General features: G+C 64.5%; 1 protein-coding gene and 1 long non-coding RNA gene across 2 annotated transcripts in view; both read left to right on the top strand.

The window, feature by feature from the left end:
* LOC141972472 (scavenger receptor cysteine-rich type 1 protein M130-like) overlaps window positions 1-23,672 on the top strand; it is a 68,319-nt gene that overhangs the window by 12,689 nt on the left and 31,958 nt on the right. The gene's annotated exons all lie outside the window — the stretch shown is intronic.
* Window positions 7,474-8,912, top strand: LOC141972521 (uncharacterized). The gene is made up of 3 exons (XR_012635404.1): window positions 7,474-7,603; window positions 7,948-8,037; window positions 8,482-8,912. It is a non-coding gene; the product is annotated as an uncharacterized LOC141972521 (long non-coding RNA).

The raw sequence follows: 23,672 nt of genomic DNA, 5'->3' as shown, positions 1-23,672 counted from the left end.
AGGGAAGGCCTGAGCAGCAGGAGGGAGAGGATCCAGCGCAGGCTGCAGTGCACCACGGCCACCTCCTGCAGGGGCTCTGCCTGCTGAGCCAACGGCAGCCTCAGTGCCAACGGCCTGCTCGGTCCTGCCCACGCCCCCCGACTGCACACAACCACCCATGTTTGTCTTAGCTGTTGAATGAAGCTGCCGCCTTCCACAGCTCACCACGCTTCGGTTCCACCCCGCCTCCTGGGCAAGGCCCAGCGCCTGCAAAGTGAGGCTGCAGGCAGCCAAGGGGGGCACAAAGGGGAAGAGTCACTCCGAGGGGTGACCCCGAGCCTGGTCGAGGGGAGGGGGAGGGTGTGGTGGGAGAAGGGGCCACTGGTCACAGGGCCGAGAGGTCTTGGGGACAGCGGCTGGAACACAGAGTGTCTTAGGGCAGTCGTAGGGGGGGCCACAGGGCAGGACAGAGATTTTGGGAGGGCACACTTGGGGTCTGGGGGGGCAGACTGAGGGTCTGGAGGGGGCACAGGGCAGGACAGGGGCTCTGGGAGAGCACGTTGGGGGTCTAGGGGGCACAGGGCAGGACAGGGGCTCTGGGAGAGCACGTTGGGGGTCTAGGGGGCACAGGGCAGGACAGGGGCTCTGGGAGAGCACGTTGGGGGTCTAGGGGGCCACAGGGCAGGACAGGGGCTCTGGGAGAGCACGTTGGGGGTCTAGGGGGCCACAGGGCAGGACAGGGGCTCGGGGGGGGCAGATTGGGGACTTGGGGCAGGGCGGGGGGGCTCAAGGGGAGGGGGGGGCAGGGGCTGTAGGTCAGACCCCCCTATAACCCCCCTTCTCCTCCCCACCCCACCACGGGGCGAACAGAGCCCACCGTGGGTCTTGCAAGGGCTCAAACCAGGGAATTTCTGATGAAGTCTGAACTGCGAGGCAGGAAGGTTTTGCTCGTGTTTGTTCCCCAGCGACTCCTCAGCGGTTTTCCCTCGGCCTCTTGGTCTGCGTGGACAAAAGTAAAACGCTCCCCATACACCTCACCGGTAGCAGCCTTCGGTGGGTGCTTGGGCAACCGAGCTAAGGGCAACTCGAAGACAAGGGCCCGGAGATACCGTCTAGGGAGGGTGATCTCGCCCATGCAGGCGGACGACACCTGGACCTTCCTCACGGCTCCTGCTCCACAAAGAGCCGACCCCGCGAAGAAGAGCCCGTACTCCTGCCCTCGGCCACCGAGGCCCCTCACTCTCTTGTCACTGGGCATGCTGGGGCTGCGCAAAGGAATCCCGGGAAGTCGTGATCATAAAACACCCCTTTCCAGGAAATTCACGCCTGTGTATGATTGGCGGGTGTGTAAACTGATGGCCCCCGCTAGTTCGGGGGAGCCCTTATGGTGGAGAAAGCCCAGGGCGACCCCAGCGCTGCTGATCAGGAATTCCCGCCGAGCAGTGCCTTTGGATTCCGACTGGTGAGGGAGTTTCTTGGTTTCAGTCCGGACCCCCCTGCTGTGGGTCCCGCTTGTCACCCCCCCCGGCTGTGGGGCAGAGGCCCCCTCCCGCCGGGGGTGTGGAGGGGAGGAGCGGCTGGAGGATTTGGGGCTGGGGGCCTACACCCCCGTGGGGCTGGTGCAAAACTTCCTCCAGCCCCTGCGCCTCCACGTGGGGCCGCCCTGGTGGGGGCCATGGCCCTCGGTGACCCGGGGCTGGGGGTCTCTGTGGGCTGGGGGGGACCTGGGGGGGTCTCTGCGGGGCCGGGAAACGTCCCCGTGGGGGTTTGTGGGGGGATTTGCGGGCGCTGCCTCGGGGCAGGTGTGGGGGGGTCCCTGGGGGCTGCCCCTGACCCCCCCGCCGCCCCCCAGGGACGCCGGGCCCCGCCTGGCCCCGCTGCCGCTGCCGGCCCGCGCCCCCCGTGCTCGCCGGGACGTCACGGCCCCGGTGACCCCCGGGAAGGGCGGGGAAGGGAAAGGCGAGGGGGGGAAGGGGAAGGGGGGGGAGGACCCGACCCCCCCGAGCCGCCGGGTTCACACCCCCCGGGCGGGGGGAGGCCGCGACGCGGGCGCGACGCCACCCCCGAGGGCCCCCCCACCCCGGGGCTCCCCTACCCGCCCTCCCGCCTCACCGGAGCCCGGGGAAGCTGCCGGGGCCGCCGCCGCCGCCATCACGGTGGCCCTGAGGGGAGCGGGGTCCGCCATGGCGGGTGAGGGCATTGCCAGCAAGGGGGCGGGGCCGGAGAGGAGCATGCGCAGGACGCGGAGGGGGTGCGGGGCGACGCCGCGGCCGCCATGGCGGGTGAGGGCATTGCCAGCGAGGGGGCGGGGCCGGCGCGGCGTGACGGCCCCAGGGCGGGAAGGCGCTTTCCCCCCCCCCCCCCGCAGTCGCCGCCGCCATTTTGTAGTCGGCGCCGGTCGGGGCGGGCGCGGCTGCCTTCTCTTCCTTCTCTTCTTCCTGCACTTCTGCTCTTCTCCTCGCCGGCTCCTGAGGTAGGCAGGGGCTCCCCGCTGGGCGCCCCCTCCCCGCGGCACCGCCCTACGCTGGGGCGGGGGTCCCCGAGTTCTCCCTGGTACCCCCGGGCCCTCACGCACCCCCGTCCTCCCCCCTCGACCCCCCGGCAGGGCACCTGGCAGTGGGGGACGGGACCCACCTGACAGTGTGGGGAGAGGGACCCCCCGCCCACTGGGATCCCCCGACCAGGGGGTTTTGGGGGGCAGGATCCCTCGGGGACCCCAGGCGAGGGCTGCGCCTCCATTAGTGCCACCGCTGCCCCGCTAACACATTATTTTCGTTCCTCCCCCCCGTAAAATTTTCCCTTTTTCTCCCCGTTTCTGCCCCTCAGGTGATGGCGGAAGAGGCCGAGCCCGGCGCCCCCGTCCCGGCGGAGGGGACTCCCCCCACATGCCGGGGGTCCCCGCGCATCCCGGAGTCCTCTGAGGGCCCCCCCAAGATCCTGAGGGCTCCCCCCACACCGCGGGGTCCTCCTAGGGGTGTTGCCCCATCGCGGGCCGCTCCGAATAGGGCACCCCCCGACCCAGGGGGGTTCCCCTGAACCCCGGGGGGCAGTGAGGTGCCCCCCCGCCCGATCTCGGGGGGGCGCTGCGTGCGGCACTGGAGGCGGCTCCGACCCAGGACCCCGGGGAGGCGACAGCGGCAGAGCTGAGCCCGATTTTGGGGGTCCCCAGGCCCCCTACAGCCCCCCCGCCCCCAAGACAAGTGTGGACACCTGGACGGTGCCCGACTGCTGTGCCACAACCTGTGCCTGGAGCGTTGGGGGGGACCCCAAAATGGGGGAGGTGGGGTCAGCCGAAATGCGGGGGAGGCACTCAAAATATGGGGGAATGGGGAATGTGGGCAGTGGGAGGGGGAGTGTGGGGGTGCGGTGGGGGTTTGGGGGCTCTCTCTGACCCTCCCTTTCCCCCCCAGCCGCTGGGGGGTGCGGCCACAGGGTTTGGGGGGGCCACGGACAGCGCTCAGCATCCTGGAGAAGTACGGTCAGAACCTGCTGCAGCCCGGCCCCCCCGGCACTGCCGCGCCGTCCGCTTCGGGAACCCCGTCTTCCGCGGCACCGTCGATGCTGTGCAGGTACCCCAAAAGCTGCACTGGCACCCCAAAACCTCAGGGACCCCAGTCCCCCCATATCACCCCAATATGCCCCACAGAACCCCAGTGTCCCTCGCTAGCACCCCAGTATTTTACTGTGGGACTCCAGTATCTCCTGTATCACTCCAGTATCCCCCACAGAACCCCAATATCCCTCTCTAGCATCCCAATATTTTTCCATAGTACCTCAATCCCCCATATCACCCCAGTATCCCCTGTAGCACCCCAATATTCCCCTGTACAATCCCAGTACTCCTAGTATCCCCCCCAGTATCCCTCATATCCCCGCAGTATCCCATTACAGCACCCCAATACTCCCCTTTCACCCCAATATTCTGCTGTAGGTCCCTAGTTCCCTGCCGGGCCCCCCAGTTCCCCCTCACCTGCAGGGGGGCTGGGGGGTGCGGCGTCTGTTGGGGTACACGGAGGAGACAGGGCAGGGGCTGAGCTTCCCCCTGAGGTTGGGGGTCCCCAAATCCCCCGTGTGGCCACCGTCACCGCTGATGACCTGCTGCTGCGAGCCAAGCTGGACCTGCTGCTGGCCGTGAGCTCTGGGGGCCACTGGGAAGGTCATTAGGACAGTCTGGGGCGGCCCTGGGACATGCTGGGGAGCAGTGGGATATACTGGGATATATTGGGGAGCACTAGGAAGGTCACTGGGACACACTGGGAGACACGGGGGGGTTACTGGGCTGTACTGAAGGGCACTGGGACATACTGGGATATATTGGGGAACGCTAAGAGTGTCACTGGGACATACTGGGGAGCACTGTGCCATACTGGGAGGGCTCTTACTCTCCCCTTGCCCCTCTACCAGAACCAGCGCCTGAACCCCCAGTTCTTCACTGACCTCCTGGTGGGGGGGCTAAGGTGAGCGGGAACTGGGGGAAACTGGGGCGAGCACACAGCTATACTGGGAGGAGGTTGTGCTACACAGGGGTGGGTGGGGCACGGGGCTATACTGGGGGTGCCCAGGGATGTACAGGGGGTGTGGAGTGGGGGTGTCACTGGTTCATACTGGTCTGTACTGGTGTGAAGTGGGAGCGGCTCCTCTTCCTGCCCCCAGCGGCCACTGGTGCCTGATTTGGTGCCAATACCAGATGGGGACGGCCCGCAGGTAGGGGGGTCTGTAGGGACTGGGGTCTGTAGAGGGGCTATAGGGAGCTCTGGATGGGCTGGGGGTGTGTGTGGAGTGGTTCTGTAGGGCTCGGGGGGGGCTATAGGGGGGTTCTATAGGGGCTGTTGGGGGCTGGAGGTGCTCTATGGGGCTTCTGTAGGGGTAGGGCGGTGCTGGGGGGGCTCTAGGGGCTGCAGGGGTGCTTCTGGGGTTGCGTGTGGGACTGTAGGACCCCTATAGGGCCCCTATAGATCCTGAGAGTGTCCCCCTGTGACTCTGGTGGGTCGGGCACCTCCTGCAAGGGAGCGTTGCTGACAGCGCTGGATAAATCACCGGCTCCTCTGCTCCCACGCAGGATGACCCAAAGAAGCCGCAGCTTTTGCTGGCTCTTCTTAGGGAAGCCTCTCCTGGGAAGCCCCGGCAGCTCTGGTAGCGGATACCTGAACAGAGTGTTTTTCCCTTTCAGGAGCTGAGACGTGTGTGTGCGGCACCCCTGGAGACCCTGCGGTAAGAGACGTTTCCTGAGCTGGAATTGTGTCTGTGCAGCAGTCTTGGCTGACCTCGTGCTACCTGCACTCCTTTTCCTAACAGCCAGGGCTCTGGTACTTCCCTCCTGCCTTTGCCTTTTGCTCAGCCTGGCGAGGAAGGGGAGCACGTGCGGAGCAGGGAAGGCACACGTGTCTGCTGCTTGCTGAGCTCAGACGCTTCCCAGAGGGGATGGGCAGCTCTCTGACAAGAGCGGCTTTTGTCTTCCTGCAGGAACTGGCAAACTTTGTTGGCAGAGCAAACCCGAAACAAGGAGCGTCTGCGGTAGGAGGGGGCTCAGCTGAAGGCGAAGTTCAGCAGCGCAGAGGTGACCCTGCATTTTGGGGAAGGAGGGGAGGCTGGGCAGAACCCCCGAGAAAGCACTCCTCGGGGTTGTTGGTGGGCTCAGACCGCTGACTGCAGCGAGCCAGCCTTTGCCAGGGGCTTGCTGGGTGAGCTGCTGCGCTGCGCAGGCCCTTCTCCGGGCCCGGTTTCTCTGGGCCGCTTCAGGCAGCGGAGGACTCCCGGCAGCCTTCCCTCGGCACGCCGGGGCCTCTGCCTGCTCTGGCCGGGCCCCGGGGGCAGTGGTGAGACCCAGGTGTGCTCACGGGGTCAGCCAACGCCGGCGGGGCCTGGGACCGTCTCCCGACCGACCTGGAGAGCGTGGAGGGTGGGCACGGGACGGTGGGGACCCTCATCAACCCGCCTCGGGGCTGCGGCCACGGCCACGGCACAGATCCTGTTCCTCAGGCCTGGTGGCTCACACCAGCAGCAGAGCGTCTCTGGGCTCTGCGGACAAGGCTTGGCTTGCACCTCGGGCACCGCCCCTTTGCCTCTGCAGGCGCTAGTGGCCACGCTGCTCTGCCCGCTGACATGGTCCTTTTCTGTGTTCATTCACATCTTTACCAGGAAGTTCAGGACAGCAGCCAGGCAGCGCCTGCCAAAGTCTCTGCCGCGACGTATGACTGGGCCCTGAAAAGCTCTGGTATGGACGCAAGCAGCCCCACCTCCTTGCCCTGCGCTTGCCTGTAGCCCTGCCCAGAGGAGGCCGTGCTCTCCAAAGCGGGGCAGCTGAAATGCTGCCTGGGGTCCCCGAGCCAGGCTGTGGCCGAGCGGCTCTCTCGGGCTCCCTCCCAGTCCTGCCCTTGGCCCCTGCGCGGGGGCCTCTGGCGCTGCCCCCGCACACGCTGCTGCGCTGATGGAGGGGCTCTTCCTGCGGCTGCATCCGCGAAGGGAACGGCTGGGTCACCCTTTGCTGCCCACGCGGCGAGCCCTCGGCTTTGCTCCGCTGTCGTCGCCCCGGCGCCTGCTGCCCCCCAGCACCCTCAGACCTTCTCCTCGTGGCGCCGTGGCGGCAGCAGTCGCCAGGCACGGGGATGCCGTCCCTGCCCCGCGCAGCCGGGCGCCCCCGCGGCCTGGGGGTGAGAACAGCGCTGACAGACGTGGAGCTGCTCGGCGGCACCAGAAATAGTGTCTGAGCACCGGGTGCTCCTGGTCTGGGGCCTCTGGCAGTGACCTGCTCTCCCTCCCTTACAGGTGCCTCCATTGACATGCGGAGAACTTCGGAGGCCTTCAGCTGCACACACTGGCGCTGCAGCGTTGTGGAGTGGTTCTCTCAGTCCACACCTGATGCTGTTTTGGAGGTACTGTAGCGGAACTCACGGGTGCTGGTTTCCTTCCCTCCGGTGAAGCTGGGACCGACCTCGGGGCTCTCCCCTCAGTGCAGGGCAGTGCCGCTCCAGCCCGCAGTGCCCATCAGGTTCCTGAAGCCAAAGCTCGGACACAGGGCTGGGCCTGCTGGAGATGAGCGGTTCCCCTCAGGAGGGGAACGGGGCTGAGCTGAGCGGAGCTGCTGCCCCTTGCCCACAGGCCTCTGTCCCAGCTGAGTGAAAGACTTTCTCCCTGGTGACCCCCTTTCCACACCTGTCCCTAACGGTGCCTTTTCAGGGGTGGGGGGTGCCCTGCTGAGCGCTGGGCAGAGAGGTGTTTCTGTAAGGCCCTGACTAGGGTGGCTTCGTAACCAGTGTTCTCCTCTTTTCCGTAACACTGAGAGCCCCCTCTGTCGGGCAGGGAAGGCGGCCTCCTGCTTCTGTCCGCCCCTCACGGGCGCCTCATTTCCGAGCTGCAATAGCCCCCCCAGACACGCCGGTCCCGTGCTCCGAGCGGCGCGAGCTGTGTTGTCCCCGACGCGCTCTCGCCCCTCACTGCTCTCTCGTCCTGCCTGCAGCCGGTTATGTCCCCAGGGAACTGCTGGCCTCTGCCAAGGCACCAGGGCCAGGTGGTCATCAGGCTGCCAGCACGGGTCCATCTGACCGCCGTCAGCGTGCAGCACATCTACAAAGATGTGTCTCCGTCCGGGACCGTCGTCAGCGCCCCCAGAGACGTCGCTGTCTTCGTAAGTCTCTGCCGGGCGCGTCTGGTGGGGTCTGGCCCTGGGGGAAAGCCGTGACAGGGACTCGCCTGCGGCCTTCTGTGCGTTCCCTGGGGCTTGTGTCCTGCTCTCTGCTGAGCACCGCGCTGCCCTGGGGGGACGCTTCGAGGGCTCCATCCCTCTCGGGACATCTTCTGGCCGAAGCACCTCCGGGTTCTTGACCCTGAGGAGCCTGAGCTCCGCCCCGGGCAGTGTCAGACAGCTGCTGGAGCCCGGGAGAGGCCGGGTACCTGCCCGGGCTGAGCCAGCGCGCACGTCCCCTCTGTGGGGCTGAGTCTGAACTGCTCTGCTTGTGCTTTGGCCCCAAGGGACTGGACGCGGATGGAGAGGAGGAAGCGCTGCTCCTGACGTTCACCTACGACGTGACCAAAGAGGCCATTCAGACCTTCCCTCTGAAGGTACGCTCCACGCGCGGGGGAGGATGCCGGGGGGCGAACCAGGCTTGGCTGGGAGCCCACGGCAGGGGGGTGTGAACGCTTCCTCCCTGGGCACAGGGCCCCGGGCCCCCGCCCAGAGAGCCCTGGCGGGGCTGAGGCGCAGGCGGTGGTTCTCCTCGCAGCAGAGCGTCCCCTTCTCTGCGGGAGGCAGGCAGAGCGGGCAGCGGGGCCTGGAGGGCCAGAGCAAGGGGCAGGGGGGCGCAGCCCCGGCCGGGCCGGCACGCAGAGGAGGCCAGGAGCCTTCCCCCGTCCCGTGCCCCGGCCTCCCCAGCAGCCCCGGTGGCAGCAGCCGCTCCCACCCGCCGCCGGGAGCTGGTTCCTGAGCAGGAGCAGGGCCGGCAGGGAGGGACTGACTGCACTGTCGCTCTTAACCCCTCTGCCTCCCTTTCCCTCTTGTCTTCGCAGACCGCGCCGTTTCCCAGAGCCTTTTCGTATGTCAAGTTCCTTGTGAAGAGCAACTGGGGCAACCCCGAGTACACCTGCGTTTACCGAGTGCAGGTGCACGGGCTGAGGGCGGGCGCAGGAACCAGCTGAGCCCTGTCCTGCTCTGGGCCAGGCGGGAGTTCCCTCTCCGTGGCCGAGGGGAGCACGGCCGAGGGCAGGGCTGCCTTGGAGCGTTCCACGTGGGGTCACGTCCCGCTCCCCGTCCAGGCGGACGCTGCTCCCCCGCGCCCCGTTTCGGTTCCGGGGTGGTGGCGGATTCTCTGGAGCGGTCGGGTCGCTGCTGGGACGGGCCCAGACCGGCCACCGCTCGGTGACCGCCTTCACCTGCTCGGCCTTGCTGTTGTTGTGTTGGTCCTGTTAGTACTAGTAAATCTTTTAGTTCAACCTGTGAATTTCCTCTTTTGTCCCTCTCCTGTTTCACCGGGCTGGGGTGGGGGGAAGTAAACAACTGGCCACGTGGCGATTGGCTGCTGGCCGAGTTCAAACCACAACACACCAGAGAAGAACAAGAAGGACCAACAGAAGAAAAGAGGGAAGAAATAACTAAAGGCTGTGGCCTTTCAGCTCAGCGTGGATTTGTCTCCATCGGGGGGGCACCAGAAGAGCCCTGGGGGGGCGGGGGTGCCCACTGCTATGGCCCCTGCCCAGCCTGCCGGTGGGTGTGGGGGCACCAGCAGCCCTGGGGCCAGCTCCTGGGGGCTCTCGGGGCCGGGGGGGAGCCCCTTCCCCACCCCGTGAGCGTCCCGGGCCGGGTCTCGCTGCTCTGTCCGGCAGCCGTTTGTGCCCGGGGACACCCAGACACAGACTGCGCCCTGCCGCCAGGCCCCCCCTGCTCAAGGCCTGGAAATAATTAATCGCCAGAGAGCGGCTGCGCAGATCCGGCCAGTGCACGCATTTCATTTCCCGCCGTAACAAAACTTCCTCAGCATCTCCTTCCTTCTCTTCCTCCCTGGAAGAGGAGGGTACAGGGGGGGCCCGGCGCTGGGGGAGACGCTCTTCCTGCGCCTCCTCCTTCCGAGAGTCTTTTTCCTTTACCTTTGTATTACAAAACACACAACGGCCTGGGGAATACCTTGCACAGTCTATTATTAAGGCCACACACATATATCAAATTTGCTCGTCCCAAAAACTATATGGACAATTAGCTGGCACTTACCTGGTTAAAAATACCGCTGATACCAGACAAGTTGTGAACCACCAGACAGCTCCAGGCAGTCATCGCTTCCTACCCCCTCCACACCTTCACAGCTGAAGTCGCACGCTTCTCTCACATTCAGAATCACAGGCACCTTACGCGAAGCAATAAATATTTACATATACGTGCAAAATCACCCACAGAAGCAGCTCACGAGCCCCCACGGCAGGGAGCAGCACTAGAACCGAGAGGCTCCCGGTCCTCACGGAGCTGGACAGTGCTGTGGCACGAGCACAAGTTCAGTGCCAAGATGCTGCTCAAGAACACACTCTGCACTGCTGACATCTGGGCTCTGACCAAGTGTTCACTGACTTCACACACTGATCAGGGTACCTCCCGACTAGAAGCACTGCTGCCTTACCAACAACATAACTACCCGTAACCAGTTTACAAGAAAATCTAGTCAAACTCTCCATGAAAGAGTGTGATTCCTCCAGCTCCTATCACAGACGGGTACACAAAATGCTTCAGGTAACAGACAAAACTCCTCCCCAACAGACGGAGATTGGCCTCTTCTTGAGGGTTCAGCTACCTATGACAATTAAAAGGGGTCTTCTTTTCTCATTCTGATAATAGAACCTAGTCAGCAATGAGTATGTTCAATGCATTTTGAAAAAGTCCGAATAAACTAATAGAGACAGGTAAATACCACCAAGAATTCACACTTGACAAATTCTTCTAAGAGACGACTTATAGATGGCTTTTTGATTTCCAAAAGCGTCATAATCATGTAGGAGCTACTTCTGTATGAAACAGGTCATGACCCGGGGGAAATAAAGTCCCTTGTGTGTAAGGCACTAGCTGAGTCCTTTAGGGACTGGGTTCCTTTTCAGAACGTACCACAGATTCCCTCGGCGATCTTTAGAGAAATTATTTGGTTTATGCCTTCACACTCTGTATCTAAGGAGGGCCAGTACCTTTTTCGTCACCTTTCTTTGTGTGGTTTGCTAAGTATGCAAATTCTCTGCCATGGGAAACGTCCCTTCTCCGCGGGCTGCACCACACATTGCACCATGGAGGCTCTAACCCAGACAAGGACTAAAGTAAGGAATTTCCATCCATCCCTCAGCACTGAGGGGGAAAGAGCTACGGATTCAAGTGTGCATCTGACACAGGTCACCCTGTAGGACGCAGACCGACGTATTAAAAACACAAGTGTTGCGGTGAGGGAATAGCTGTCTTTTTCTACCTGCCAAGCCACAGAGCTGTGGCGCTCAGATCACAGCTAACCCTTGCAGGAGGTTAAAACCTTCGCAGGAACAAAAGCACAGACACCGATATGACGGTTACTACTTGTTCAGCTTATTAGCTGTGCAAATGCCTTATATATGCTCCTTAAAGGGACCCACCTGAAGCATGGCTGTGTTTTGGTCACATCCTTCTTTGGCATCTTTGATTGGTTCCCTATTCTTCCCGTACATCGCGAGCTCTTCCGAGCGCCTCTCCCTACACACAAGCAATTTATTGTTTTTAAATAGGTTCAGTGCACCAAAACTCACAAACAAACAAAAAGCAAACAACAAAAACCATTAATGGGGAAAAACCTCGGGTTTGACCTTCACCAGTAAACCCAGCGCCATCCACTGACCCCGTGTTTCTGTGCCCGGTGTGCCCGCCCGCAGCTCCGCACAGCAGCAGGGCTCTTCTCAACCCCGGGCTCTGCCCAGGGACACGAGAAATCACAGCGCTGCCAGCTCACAGCAAAGGCTCCAGGCTCTCGCCTCTGAAGCAAAACCCTTCAGATCTGCACTTAGGCATTTTAGACAAAGTCCACCAGCAATGCAAACAGCTCCGTCCACCACAAAAACAACCCCGGCTGCTATCGGTACGTGTGCCGCCGGGCACGTGTTATCAAGGGCAGAAACCCAGGGCCTGGAGCATCGCTTCACCGCGGGTGTATCCAGAAACACGCGATCCCGGAGATCCTGGCACCACTGCCCGGGGTTCCTCCCGCACCAAAAAGAGTTCTGACACTTCTACGCGTTTCCTTCCCGTTTACACCCAGCACCAACCGGGGCATCAATTCCTGTTTCTCGAGCCGTTACACTCTTGCCTTGATTAAAGCGTTTCATAACAGCCACCGCAGGCCAGACTCTCACCCAGATCTCCGGGAACCTCGGCAGATGGGTCTGGAGGGGAGCGCCCGGTACCGCCGGGGGTCTGACAGCGGCGTTCCCTCGAGACAGCTCCCCTCCAGCTTTCCAAAACCCCCGAAAACACCCACAGTCCCGGTCAGACCGAGAAGGAGCGGGAAAACGGATCCTTTGCTCAACCTCACTGTTGCCCAAAGTGCAATTTCCACGCGGCCCTGGCGCCCAGAAACCCCCATTTTATCCTCACGTTTTCAACCCTCCTCCGCGCTCTCGACCCGCCCCTCGCGCAGTTTCTCTCTCCCGCGACCACGCGCAGACCCTGAGCGGATCCCCCCGCGTGTTCCCGGCCGCCCGCCCCGGGTCCCCGCGCAGAGCCCGCGGGAATCCCCCGCCCGGAGGAACCGCTGTCCCGGGACCGAGCGGCCGCGCCCGGCCCCGCCGGCCCCTCCGGCGGCGCCGCCCCGCCGGCCCCGCGCCTCGCACCGCGCCCCCCCGCGCACGGCCCGGCCGCCCCCCCGGCCCCTCCCGCGCCCCCGAGCGCAGCCTGACCGCGGGAGCGGAGCCGCGGGGCGATCCGCGCCGTCCCCGCCGCCGCCGGGGAGCCGCCGCGCGTCCGCGGGGGACCGCGCCCGCCCGGCCCCGGTGCCCGGCGCCTCCGCCCCTGCGCGACGGGGCCGCCGCGCCCGCGGCGGGGGGGGCGCCCGCGTCTCCCGGGGCCGGTCGCGCGGGGCCGCGGCCGCGTCTCGGCTCCGGGCGGGGCCGGGACTCCGCGGGCGGGGCCGCGTCCGCGCACGGTCCCCGCGCCGCCGCCGCCGGGCGCTCTGCGGGGCTGGAGCGGCGCCGCCCGCCCCGCCCGCCCCGCCCGCGCTGCCCGCGCCCCGCAGCGGCGGCCGGGCCGCGGGCGGGGGGCGCCGGGCGGGGGCTCGGTTTCTCCCGGCACTGCCTGGGCTCGGCCTGCCCCGCGCGGCCGGGCTGAGGCGCCGCCAGCCCCGGGGGTGCCGAGGGGGCAGCGTCGGGGCCCAGCGCCGCCCCCCGCCGTCTGCCCGGCCCCGGGGCGCGGAGGGCGCTCAGGTGTCTCCCGCCGTGGCTGGCAGCTCCCGGCAGCAGAGGATCCCGGAGCCACGGCCCGGCTGCGGCAGGCGCGGGAGCAGGGCACGGGGCCGGGGGTGGGCGTCGTTCTGGGGTCTCGTTGCCAGGCACCCCCGGACGGCGTCGAACCGGGAGAGCTCCGCTAGATGCCTTCGCCGGCGCATGACGCTCTTTCCGGAGCTCCCTTTAAAACGCACAAGCTGTTCTGTGTCCGGGCGCTGCCGTCCCCGCCCCGCAGTCACCCAAAACCCACCACGACGCTTGGGTGCGCTGCCAGTCTGCCGCGAGCCCGGGCGGAAAGAGCCGTTCTGCCCCGCGGGGACGTCCCAGGCGACGTCAGCACGAAGCGCAGGGGCCGGGTGGGAAGGGCGGGGGAAGCTCGCGCTGGTGCCGATGGCCCCCGCGGAGCTGGAGGAGGAGCCGCTGGCCGGGGGCTCCAGCGGGGACCACGGGGCCCTGGCAGCAGCCCCCGGCCTCGGCTGCGCTTGGGGACCAGCAGCCCCCGGTTCTCGGCCTTTGCAGAGGAGACGACGCGGCCTCCGCGGGGGGGTGTCTGGGAGCCCTGGGCAGGGCTGGGGATCCCACCTGGAGCCAAAGGCTTGCTGAAGCCTCCTCTGCCCGCCTGGGGCACCTCGGGGCGGCCCTTCCCTCCAGGCACCACCCTGCAGCTCTGAGGTTGTCCCCGACGCTGGCTCGGAGCTCAGGGGGACGAGTGGCACCATGTGCGTGCGGGGAGCAGGGGAGGGGAGAGGCACGAGGGCTCCGCGCCAGGTCAGACAGCCCGGGCCAGGGGCTCTCCCTTTCCCAGGCAGGCTCCGACCTTCCGCTCCCACGCGCGCACACGAAGACACCCCCCTGAGATCCGGTACCTGCCCAGGCCTCAGCCCCTGCCCCACGTTTCCCCAGAGCTGCCTCAGGCAGACACCAGCCCCCGGGGCTCCCAGAGCTGTCGGGGGGGCAGAGGTCCCAGGAAGGACCAGGGGGCAGAAAGCCAGCCTGCCCCCAGCTCTGCTCTGCCTGGGAAAGCCGAGCCCAGCCCAGCCCAGCCCCACCTCTGCGGGGAGAGCAGCTGGGCGAGGGGCAGGGGGACGGGGCTGCCTCCAAACCCAGCTCAGCTCCCCTCGGGGCTTGACGCCGCTGCTTCTGCCTGACAGGAGGGACCGAGGAGCTCCCGGTCCAGCTCTGCTGTGGGCTTGGAAGAACGACAAAGACCGGCTGTATTCAGTCTAAGAGTATTTTCTGTATTTAGAAAAAGAGCACAACGCGTGGCCGAGGGCATCCAGAGCACAAGGGGTGGTCGGGGGCACCCAGAGCTCTCGTGCACGGAGCAGCCGCTACTTCTTGCCACGTTTCTTGTTGGATTCCATCAGGAGCAGCCCCTGCTTCTTGATGTCTTCCCGGGAGAAGACAAGGTCGTCTTCGTCATCAGAAGCAGGGGGGTCTGGAGGAGAGAGCAGAGAGGAGCGGGTTGGGGAGGGTCTGCGGGGCCACCTCCACTGTGCCCGTGTCCCCGGGGAGATGTGGCCCGTTTTGGAGGGCTGGTGGCGTCCCAGAGAGCCCCGGGCCAGGCCCTCGGGCACAGGCACTGTGACGGGCTCTCCCAGCCCAGCGTCCCAGGGTGACCTGCAGGGCCTGGGGATGCCACCGCTGGGGTCCCCCCCCAACACTGCTGGGGCTTCCCACAAAGGTCTGGAGCTGGGGGGCGGTGGGTTCACCCCGGCTTTGGGAAAAAAGCTGCCAAAAGCTCCTTGTCTGCTCCAATGGAAAGGACCAACGGGTGATGCACAAGGCGACTGCTCACCACCCACCGGCCAACAGCCCGCTCCTGGCCAGTGACCCCGACAGAACGAAGATCCCGCTGCTGCGAAACACAGCCCTGGGGCTGTGCTCCCTCCCAGCTGGAGAAAATTAACTCTATCCCGGCTGAAACCAGGAAACTCTTGTAGCAGATAAAACCTACTCTGGCGGTGTGGGAGAGAACTGGACATGGGCGAGCAAATGCTCCAGGTGACCGCAAGGGAGAGACGGGGCAGGCTGGAGGGTTTCTGCCGGATCGAAGCAGAAGGTCCGGGCTCCGTGCCGGGGTGTGAGAACCCTCTGGGACGAATCGGGGGGTACAGGAAGGTGCTGAGGGGACATGATGGGGGCCTGGGGACACCCCGAGAGGAGTCATGGCCCAGTGGCGAGCTGGGTAACCGCCCCGCACAGCGGAACCCTGCCCCACCCGGCCTGGGTGACGCGTCACAATGTGACCCCCTTTGTGACACCACTCCGTGTCACCCCCGGCACCGTATCTGAGCAGCGCAGCCCCGCAGTGTCTGACAGGACGGGAAAGGGACAGGGCAGGAGCGCAGCGAGGAGACTCCTGAGCACAACCCGCGTCTTTTCCCATCGCTCCTTAAAGCTGAACCCCCCCACCGTCCCTCAGCCATTTCTGAGGATGGCAGAGAGACCCCCCAGCAGCCCCAGGGTGGTTTGGGAGGAGGTCGGGGCTCCCCAGGAGAGCAGCTCTCTGCCGGAGCCCTGGGAGGTGTCCACGGTCCAGCCACTGTGGATGGGTGAGTGAGGGGGCTGACGCCAGGACCCCGTTTCCCCCGTTTCAAGCTCTTTTCACCCCTTGGGAGGCTGGTTGGCCGAGATGGCCGTTGTCTTACCGACTCTTCTGTGATTCCGTGTAGACGAGACGCTGCCAGAGGAGATTCCAGAGGAAGCGGGATGGGATTCTGACGGCGCCTGGTTGCTTTCTTTACTTGACTGCAGCGACATGAGGACGGTAACGAGCTCCCCCCTCGCCGGGACCCTTGTCCGTGGCATCGGCTTGTGTGAGCAAAGGGACCCAGAGGTGGTCGAGCTGCTCAGCCAAGCTCAGCGTGACACGTCTTCCCCCGTCCTTCCTCCCGTAGGTGTTTGGCGAATACTTCTGGCCTTCTCAGAAGACGGACGTTCTCCTCGTGGCCATCGAGGCCTTGACGGCAGACGATGCCCACGACAGGCAGATGGGCAGTGACATCGTGGACATGGCCACGACAGACCCCGTGTCCTGGCTGACGGATGTAAGTGTCCCGTGGCTGGATTGTCCTTCCGTGTCAAGACGTGTCAAATCTTGTTCTTCCCTCCTGCCCTAACCGGGCTCTCTCGGGCACCCAAAGCCACGTCAAGGCAGCAGGGAGGGGTGGGAAGGGCAGCACCATCCTCACCCGTGTCCTCTCCAGGTGCCAAAAATCCTGAGACACATCCACAGAAATGTGGAGCGGATCCGCGAGGAGCCGGCCCGGCGCAGCCTGCACTCTCTGCTGCTGCTGCTGACAGACTGGAGCCCCAGGGAGGTGGTCAGGAGCCTTCTGAGCATCTCTCCAACGTGTGACAGGTACCAGCCCTGACAGCCTTGAGGGCTCGTTCCCCACGGGGAGAGTGGCCCAGAGACTCTCTGGCTGCCAGACCCACGGGAAACTGCGGGATATCCCCGAGGAGCAGGGCTCTCCATCCCGCCGCGCTTCCCCCTGCAGCCAGAGCCGGCCCAAGCAGAGCCCCTGCCCCGCGGGAACAGAACCTCACCCCCCTCGGCCTCCCCAGACACCCCGAAATGAGGGGGTGGGCAGGGCCGGGGTCCGGGGGAGCCGAGGCAGCTCTGCTGAGCGAGTTGGCTCTGGCTCCGCAGGGCGGCCATGGCCATGTGGGAGGTGATGATCTCCGTGCCCTGGGCTCTGCGGAGAGTCATGTCGGAGCTGCTCGGCGTGCTGCAGGACTGGCGGCTGTGCAGGGTGTTCAGCTCTGCCACGGATGACGCCTGCATCTACCCCTTGGCGGTGAGTGACCCACGCCCAGCCCCACCGCTCTGCCTTCCTCCTCCTCCTCCTCCTCCTCCTTCCCCTGCTCAGCACCAGCCAGACCCCCGTGCCACACGCTCGGGCCCACCCCACGCTGGTTTGGCCCCACCAAGCCTGTCCCGGCACAGGCAGCGCTCTGCCCTCCCCCCTGCCGGCATCCCCCTGCCCAGCTCCGCAGCCTGGAGACCCGGGAAGGGGCAGAAACCAGAGTCGAGGCGGTTGCTGGTCCTGGGTCAGAGACGTGGGGACTCGGAGGTGGCCGCAGGGGGAGAGGAGACCCTTGCCATGGACCGTGCTGGTGCGGGGAGGGAGCCCTGCAGCTCTGCTGGTCTCTCACCGCTGTCTCCATTGTAGCTCCTGGCCTGCGCTAACATCGACAGGAAGGAGTTTTCTGCCCTCTACAAAGCCCAGCGGTACCTGAGGCATCCCAGCCCAGTGATGCTCTCGCTGGTGCTCACGGGCCTCATCACGCTGTCGCAAACACCTGGAACGGTGAGTGGGGGGTCGGCAAGGGGAGCCACATCGGCAGGTGGGGGCTGGGGCGGTGGGGGGGTCTTTCACCGCTTCACAAAAAGGCAACGGTGTGTTTCGTACAGGCCAGAAAACTCCCGGTGCTGCTCCCTGACGTACTGGAGACCCTGACAGATGCCGACGCCGATGTCAAGACGAAGGTCCTGGTGTTGTTCATCAACGTGCTGGGTCACGTGAAGAGGGAGGAGGCCAACCTCATCTCCCTGAGCCTGGCGGAGAAGCTCCTGCCCCTCTTCGATGATGTAAGGCTGCCATGGGAGCCTGAGCCGAGGCGATGGCTGCAGGATGGGTGCCCTTCAGGGTGGCCATGCGGGAAGCTTCTGGGCAGGGGTCCCCCCCTTACTCCTCTTGTGTAGCCTTTGGGGGCTCTTCCCCTCCCCGCTCCTCTTCCGGGCCCTTTCAGGGCTCCGGGGCGTTGAGCCACAGCTGCAGGTCTGGCCGACGGCTCCTGCGTTCAGGCTCGGACCCCGGAGCAGCTCCTCTCCCCCGGCCACGCTGCCGCCCTGCTCCCTGTGGGCGAGGAGCGGCTGGTGCTGAGCTCCCTCTGTCCTCCTCCCTGCCAGGAGTGCAGCCGGGTGCGGGAGCTCTCCATCCGCCTCTTCAAAGATGTGATGAAGACCGCGGTGTGGAGAAATAAGAAAAAAATGGTGAAGAAAGTGCAGGGGGTGTTGCTGCCTCTGTTCTTCCACACCAACGAGCCCATCGAGAGCGTGGCCAAGGTGCGGTGACCAGCGATCGGTGTCGCGGGGAAGGGTGTGCTGACACCACGGGGGTGGCCTGGGCGTGAGGGACAATGGGAATATGTGTCACGGCAGGTCCCGCTGCACTGGTCCCAGTGCTGCAGAGCTGGAGGGGGAGGTGGGGCCCCCCAGCCCAGAGGAAGGGTCCCTGCAGCCCCAAGCACCAGCAGGGCTGGGGAACTGGGCACAGACATTTCCCTGCTCAGCAGCGGCCTGTGGCCACCGAGCCCCCGAGTCCCCACGGGCTTTGTGTGCTTTGAGCCCCCATCCCTGTCCCCCGGGGCTGTGCCAGGCCCAGAGCAGGAGGATGCCAGGTCTCCTTCCCCGGGCTCTGGTGCCATCGCCCGGCCTCTGCTTCTCCACAGGCTTCCTGGGACACCCTCCGCGCCTGTGCAGTGTTCCTGGGCTGGAGGAGGCTCAGCTCCCTGGCCGAGACAGAGCAGACACACCTGATTAGAGAGTGCTTGGTAAGGACAAGCCCCAAACCCTCAGGGCGGGCTGGACGGGGGCTGCAGCTGTGCCGTGGGGGGCGCTGTGCCGCTCTGCATCGCCGCCCTGCTCCAGCCCCGCTGCCCCAGCTGCATCCTCCTTCCCTGCCCTCCAGCACGCAGCCCCCAGGGCTCTTCTCCAGGAGAGCCCGGCCCAGCTGGGCCCTGGCAGCGGGACGGAGGGGTCTCAGCACCCCCAGCCCCCTCTGCCTGCGGCTCTCTCTGCCCCTCAGCCCCACGGGGCTCCCGGCTGGGAGACGGGACTCACTGGGAGGGAGCGGGGGTGCTGGCAGGAGGGACTGCTCCGGATGGCTGCGGAGGGTCCGTACCAGCCCCGTGCTCCCGTGCTCCCTCAGATAACGCACAAGAGGAACAGCGTGGACGAGTATCTGCTCCAGAGCCTGCCCTACCTGAAGGACCCTCAGGCCACCATGCGAGAGGAGGCCGTCAGGTTCATCGGTGAGTGCCCTATTTCTGGCCTCCTGGCCCCAGTCCCCACTGGTGGGGCTCGCTGGGGGTCTTGCTGGATCCCAGCGCCCTCAGGTGCTGTCCTTGCTGGAGGACAGCCCTGCCCAGGGGGAGCAGAGCTCTGACTGGTGCTCTGTGCCCCAGGTCTTGCTGCGCGGCACTGGAGGATCCTCAGGTGGAAGAAGCTCTGGGAGATCTGCCACAGTGGTGAGCGGGGGCAGTGCTGTGCTGGCGGGGGCTGGTGGGGCAGGGGACAGAGCCTGGGCTGCTGGGCTCTCTGCGGGCAGGGGGCTTCACCTCTGCTCCCTTTCCTTCTCTTGCAGCCCTCCAGTCCTTGGGCAACGATGTGGAGTCGTCGATCAGGTCCCTGGCAGCTCAGACCATCCTCATCCTGACAGCTCTAAAGCAGAAGCCAAGGTCAGGATGGAGCCTGCGGTCGCTGTGCTGCTGCGCCTGATGAGCCTCGGAGAGGTGCAGTTCTCAGGGAAACGGCCGTACTTCAATAAATCTTTTTTTTAAATCAAGCTGGAGCAACAAGCCCAGTCCCATGGTGTCCTTCCCACAGGGACCCCCCGAGCAGTGTCCCTCTGCCACTGCGCCCAGGGCCACACCCCCGCACCCAGGGTGTCCCGCGAGACCACAAAGCCCGGAGAGGAGGAGGAGGAGGGAAGCTTTAGCCCATCCTGCCCCTCCCAAGGCGTCTCAGGGCACAAAAAGGCACCCACGCGCCCAGCTGGCACATCACCATTTGTCCCAGGACCCCACTAGCTCCCACTGGACCCTTCTTGCACCCCATTACTGCCCCCAGGACCCCAATATCTCCCCCAGAAACCGTCCCCAGGAGCCCATTAGACCCACAGCCCACCCCCGACACTAATAACCCCCTCAACTCCCCCATGGCCCAAATAACACCCCCCAAGTAACAAGACGCCATTACATCCTTCCAGACCCAGAACCGCAAGGAACGGTCCCTAACATCTCCAGGACCCCCACACCCCCCCGACTCCATTACACTCCCTCTAGGACCCAAATAACCCCCACAGGGACCCCAATAACCCCCACAACTCCCACAGAACCCCAATAACACCCCCAATAACCCCCCGGGTCCCCAGTGACCCCTCACGGCACAGGCAGGAGTGTGGGCAGGTGCTGGGGGGACACAACGTGCTGGAGCCCCCCGGGGTCCCCCTGGCCCCACAGGGCCCACTGCCTGCCACACTCTGCCAGGGCTCCTTGGGCTCCAGGGAGGCGGCCTGGGCAGGAGGCCTCCAGCTCTCCATGGCCTCCCCTGAGGGGTGTTCCTGCAGAGATTCGGGTCACCCAGGCAGTGGGAATTCCTCCTTTCTAAACACTCCTGTGTGCTGGCGGTGACGGAATGTTTCTCCCGCCAAGGTGGCACCAGCCCCGGCAGCCCCAGCACTAGTGGTGGTGGCTCCGGCCCAGCAGTGGGTGAGCCAGGGGCTGGGCCCATTTCCCTGGGGGGTGGGATCGCTGGGGAAGGGGAACGCTTTGCTCTAAAAACCCAAACTTCTTCATGGTTCTGAATTTGTTTTCAAAAAAAGAGGTTTTCTGTCACAGCTGGGGCTGTGCAGACGTTCTGCTGTGTGACTGTGCTGTCCTTTTCCCTTGAACTCGGGGGGTTTTGCTCTCTGTAGGGGTCTGTGCTGTCTGCGGGGTTTACCTGTCAGGTTTCCCCAGGGAAAGGGAATTTTAGCCCTTTATTTTTACTTCAGGTGGGAAAGAAGTGACACATTTCATATTCTGTGCTCTCTGTGGGGATTTGGGGGGCTCAGCCTGATGAAACACCTCGGAGCGGTGCTGCAGAGGGTGCCGGTCACCAGAGCCGAGAGGTGCTGCTCAGGAACCGGCATGAAGCCCGAGGGCGAGAGCTGGCCCAGGCGGGCTCTTGCCTTCTGGCTGTGGGACAGTGTTTCCCAGCTGGGAGGTGCTGGGAGAGATGTGGGGGGTGAGCAGGGGTGTGCTGGAGCCCAGCCCCTCTGCAGAGCCCGGCTGCTCCTCTGGCTTTCTGCACAAAGGTCAGTGTCTGTGCAGAGCTTCTACTTCACACCTAACTCACTGAACACGCTGAACTAACCTGACCATAGAGAAGACTGAGGTGAAGAGACCTGTTCTGTCAGTATTGGGTCCAGTGTCTGAACTGTAGTTCTCCCAAGAAGCAGCAGAAGGAGGGGTGTTCCTGCATCCATTCCCGCTCTCTGCTCTGGGATGCTGGGCCCACAGCCCTGCCAGCTGCCGGGTGCAAGGCAAAAGGTCTCTCTTCATTAAAATGACTTGTCTCATTTCAGAAACTGCCCACACAGAGTTCAGAGTTGTACTTTCCATATTCTGTTTGCACACTCGGAGAGAAGCAGTGGGGGGGTTTCAGGGCTGTGCCTGTGAAAGAGGCTTTAGGAGATTCTTGCCTCTCAGATGGGTGATGAAGAGGGTGAGAAAGTCATGGATATTGTTGATGTTCCCCAAAGCAGTTTGCTTTTGTGTAGCTTCTAGCCAGAGGCTGAATATTCGCAGTCTGATTTGGCATCAGCCTCGAAGCCTTTTTTTCCCGGTATGATGTGTGTGCACAGGAGCTGTCTCTTCCATTGTCACGGTTCTCCCTGTAGGTAAATGCTGCACCCGTCTGTACAGATGCTGGGCAGAGCAGAAGCTGTAGTGCCAGTCCACAACGGCAGCTCGGTGCTGGGATCCTGCTGCAGCTCTCCCAAGTGAGGAGGTTTTTGTTTGTTGGTCACGGATGTGTTAGAGGAATTTCCCAGGTTTGGTATCTAATGGGAAACCCCGGGGATGCTTCAGGGTGTCAGAACTGGTGAAAGATGGTCCGTGTCGGAGTGGCTGCCTCAGTCCTGTGCGCTGGCTCCCCGCAGGGCGGCATCGACACCTGCCAGGTAGGAGCCTGCGACAAGGCAGCGCCCAGCGGCACCGGCAGCCCCCTAGAGCCGCCCAGACACCCCCCGGCACGGGCTGTGCCTGGCCAGTCGCCCTCCCACCACCGCTGGGTCCCCACCGCTGCTGGGGCTCCCCTTCCCCGGCTGCAGGTCCTTGCCCAGGGCCCCACTTGCCCCAGAGGCCCGGGACTCTGCCCAGAAAGCCCACCCAGCGCTCCTGGCAGCCCCGAGGTCCGGCTCCCAGCCCTGGAACATCCCTCTTGCACCCGGCCAGCGTCGCTGTGCAGAGATGAGCGCCAGCCCTACCCCACGGGCCCACCACCCCCTCCCAGACAAGGTCCTGTCGGCCCCAGCACCTGAGCAGCGCCTCTGTGCCGCGGACACAGCTCTGGGGGTGCTGGCAGAGAGAAGGAGCCGGCCCCAGTGCTGCCAGCGGCCACCCGACACCACCGTGACCCTCTTTCCTCCGTCGCAGGGGGACAGCGGCGGTCCTCTCCTCTGCAAAGACGAGTGCTGACTACTTCTGGCTCGCTGGGGTGACCAGCTGGGGGAGAGGCTGCGCGAGAGCGAAACGGCCCGGAATCTACACCTCCACTCAGCACTACTACGAGTGGATCCTGGAACAGATGGGGCTGTACTGGACACCAAGGGCGGCTCCAACGTCACGGCCATGGAGTCCTTCTCTCAGCGCCTCAACCCCTCTTCAGAGGCCCAGCCCAACACCAGCACAGTCGGGCTGGTTTAGCTCCTGCCCCTTTCCCCTCCAGCAGCTGCTGCAATTCTTTACCCGGCTGCAGGGGCTCCTGCAGATCCTAAAGGGAACAAAGGCTTGAGCAGCAGGAGGAAGAGGATCCAGCGCAGGCGGCAGCGGACCAGGGCCATCTCCTGCTGGGACACTCCCTGCCTGCGGACCCAAAGGCAGCCTCCGTGTCAAAGGCCTGCTCCGTCCTGCCCACGCTCCTCTGAGCGCACACAAACGCTCAGCCTGACTTAGTGGTTGAAATAAAGTTGCCGGGTTTCCCAGCTCGCCACGCTGCAGGCCAGTTCAGTCTCCTGTGCAAGGCAAGGACTTCCATGCCTGGCACCTGCAGGGTGAGGCTGCAGGCAGCCACGTCGGGCACAAAGGGAAAGAGTCCCTCCAAAGGGCTGACCCCGGCCTGGTCGCAGAGGAAGGTGCTCAGAGCCACCCGGCACGGAGGGGACTGGCACATCGGGGCAGAGAGGGGACAGGAAAATGGATGTGACACGCAGACAGCTCTGGGGCACGTGTACACACACACACACACACACACACACACACCCCACGCGCACAGGCAGCGCGTGCACACGCTGCAGCACACACGCACGCGGGATGCAGCCACCCGCACCCCCGCACGCACGCTTGCCAGCAGAGCAGGGTAATGGGGGGAGCAGAGCAAAGGATCCTCCTGTCGCCGACCCCTTGACAGTCTGCAGCTGCTCTCCATCGCTCATCGCCACCCAGACTGAGAAGGCTGAAGGGGTTCGGTTCTCCTGGAGTCGGGGCCAAATAACGGGCACTTGTCGCCGCACATCTGCACTTGGGACTCGTCCACGTCTGACTGACACAACCACGGCTGTGTAACACAGCGCAACACCCACAGTCTGTCCTAACACTCGATAACCGCGCCCAGAGGGCACCGCTCATGAAACAGCAGGGCCAGGCCTGAGGCAGAGATCTGCCCAGGGCAGGGGGAACGGGGAGGAAGATGCCGTGCTGGAAGCGCTGGGCTCCTGAAGCTGACGGCAGCACGGGCGCCATCCGGACAAAAAGCTCTGCCGGCTCATTCCCATGGAGTA

This window comes from Athene noctua, chromosome 33 (genome assembly GCF_965140245.1).
Source record: "Athene noctua chromosome 33, bAthNoc1.hap1.1, whole genome shotgun sequence".
Taxonomy (NCBI): Eukaryota; Metazoa; Chordata; class Aves; order Strigiformes; family Strigidae; genus Athene; species Athene noctua.
The sequence above is the reverse complement of the archived record's forward strand: the minus strand, read 5'-3'. Positions and strand labels throughout refer to the sequence as shown.